This window comes from Cydia amplana, chromosome 6 (genome assembly GCF_948474715.1).
Source record: "Cydia amplana chromosome 6, ilCydAmpl1.1, whole genome shotgun sequence".
NCBI classification, from domain to species: Eukaryota; Metazoa; Arthropoda; class Insecta; order Lepidoptera; family Tortricidae; genus Cydia; species Cydia amplana.
Window position 1 is genome coordinate 8,992,680 of NC_086074.1, and position 2,868 is coordinate 8,995,547.

At 31.5% G+C, this 2,868-nt stretch overlaps 1 long non-coding RNA gene across 1 annotated transcript in view; it reads right to left on the reverse strand.

Annotated features, from left to right (window-relative positions):
• Window positions 1-2,868, reverse strand: part of LOC134648860 (uncharacterized) — a 362,135-nt gene that overhangs the window by 62,922 nt on the left and 296,345 nt on the right. The gene's annotated exons all lie outside the window — the stretch shown is intronic.

Below are 2,868 nucleotides of genomic sequence, written 5' to 3' on the forward strand. Positions count from 1 at the left end.
AAAGTAATTTTAAGTTAGTCTTAACCACTAAAGCGTAATGAATTTTTGAAAATGTATCGAGCAGCAATGTATTGCGTACACTTATTTGACACATGGAAGAAAAGGGTCTAGTAATGTTTAGTTATTATCGTTACGTATTTTCTACATGAGACTGCTTGGCAGCCAAAACCGAATCCTTATTGCGTTTAAACATTTTTTTATGTTAATAATATTAACTAGCCAAATTAAAGGCAAATTATTCTTATTAGAAAACAATCACGACAATACTTATCATTTTATTACAACGTTGTCTTGCAACGAACAAATCACATAGGTAATGTTTCATCTCATACTACATTTTTTTTTAATTCTTGTGAAATTGCTATGATTCTACTATTAAATTAGCATTATTTTAAATTACTTAGCACTGTAAAGAAGATAGTAAATAACAATCGGTTGACAAGTCAACGTCAATGCCACACTTCAACCCGATACCTACCACAGAAATAGCTACCTACTTGAATAAAAAGTTTGTTCAAGGAGTATTATTCACTTCATTCAAAATTAAAGTAAAGTATTAATACAAACTACCAACCTAAAGATAACTAATTTCAGCAAACTCGACAGACTACGCATTACTGTTTACTGGCTGGTAAGATATGATGCTAAAAAAGAAAATAATTTGTTTTGACGTAGATTGTCTTGTAAATCGGTGTCGATAACTTCCGAATACAATTCCAAGACCATCAATATTAGTTCCCAGGAACTAGCCGAAATGATTTTAATTTATGGCGAAACTGGACGAAGTGGGCGGCGAGCCATAGCTTTACAGGCAGCGATTTCCAGATCGTAGGGTACGTTTACAAACTTATACCAAACTCAATGTCGGTTATTATTGACAGCAGTTCTGTTATCAGTTGTGCCGTCACGCCAGTAAGGCAGAGTAGCGATACATTGCGTGCTGAATTATTTTGTATGGGAAAAAAAATTAATAGTTAACGCGTTTTTTTCTTGCAATATCGGTTCTAAGCACTAACGCCTACGTCTGGTTAAAATTTGAGGTAATATTAAAAATACACGCTGTATAAAACCGCATGATATTCGTACTATGGTACCTATATGTTAGGTATGTGTCTACTCCGATTCTGCTCCGCTATAAATTTACGAAAAAAAATGACATTTATTTTTTACTGTAGATTTTATATAAAACCGCATGTATTATTTTAATCAATGCGGCAAGCAGAAGGAAGACTTTTTAGGCTGATAAATTCCAACAATGCTTATAAGAAGTCACAACGGTACGATACCTCTCACGATGTCTGTCAGTGTCAAAAGTGACATTTCTTCAACCAAAAAACGTCACTTTTTATACTGACAGATCGGTATCGTACCGCCGTGAGTTCTTATAAGCATTGTTCGAATCGGGCTAATTATTAGGTAGGTGCCGTCTATACGTTTGTCAATTTGACAAATAAGACGAATGTATCTCTATAATCCATCATACTCAGTATAGCCAAAAATAAGTGTTAATATTTAAAATAAGCCACCCAATAGCCTAATATATGATTTTAGTATTGTACTTTATTGATGCTATTATATTAAGATAAGGTAGTAAACCGAAATTAGAGAAACCGACAATTAATTACAAACCAAAGGTAATTTAATCGATGTTTAGCGAGTGATGCCTTAAAGTAGCATTTGGGTTAATTAATAATTACACACAATGAACACGTGACTCCTGAAACAAATAATGGAAAACACAGTAACACTGCCTGATTATCTTATTTTAAATAAGACTTATGTTGGGTAAGAAGGTAAAATCTGCTTGTAGATTTTTTGTAGTTTGGGTTGGTCCTCGACGTGGTCCCAGTACATGTCATTTGAAACTTAAGAATTTGTCAATAGAGGTGACAGCAGGGTGTCTTCTATTGGGCATTAACGTGTCGAACTAGTGTACGTTTACCTTAATAATTGAATACTTAAGTAAGTTGAATCTTTTTAAATGTATTACCTGCGACGTAGGTTTCATTTTATGACCAAAAATCCAAACAATTAGATACAGTGAACACGTATATTTGGTACAGTTTATTTGGTGTCATTTAAACATTAGTAACATCAGACGAACAATATAAATATTCGTATTATACAAAACAACATTACATATAAGGCAGATATAAAAAAAATACAAAAACTTTCAACTCGTAAAGTACTGCAGATATGATCGTCACATTGTAATGCTTAAGCTGTCAAACAAAAATCGTACTTCGCTTATAAATAGTTAGGGTACTTATTACAAAAAGTACTTGTAGGTAAAATAAAAGTTTTCTAAAATATTTAAAATGAATTCGTGTTTGTTGTTTAAAGTGTCATTCGGTATTACTTGCAAACATTGATCTTTATCCTATGTTGTCAAAATTGAATTAAAGTCTAACTACTCGTAGGTATACATAATATTAGTGCCGTGTACAATCATTTAAATACGGTAAACGGTAAATGCATTAAATAATGGCATAGTTACTTAATTACTTCTCAAACTACATATGTAATAAGAAATTCTTTGGACCCTAGAAGTAACACAAATTGTTACACAATCATACTTCAAATTTTACCTAAGATATAAAAGTAAGAGTTAATTTAATTAACCCATTATATTGTACTAAAAATCCCACCAAAACATTTTTTTAATATTTATTAACTAATTCTAATTAACACTAAATAATTTAATTAAAAACTTTCTAATGCAGATATCCTAATAGTTTTCGCGTCATGGCTCAAAAGACGCGAAGACTATTGCCAGATCTACTATTTAACTACTATGTACAACCTTACAAACATCTTTAGAACACTTAATCTTAATATATTCTTACTGTATTTATTAATCATCTGCAT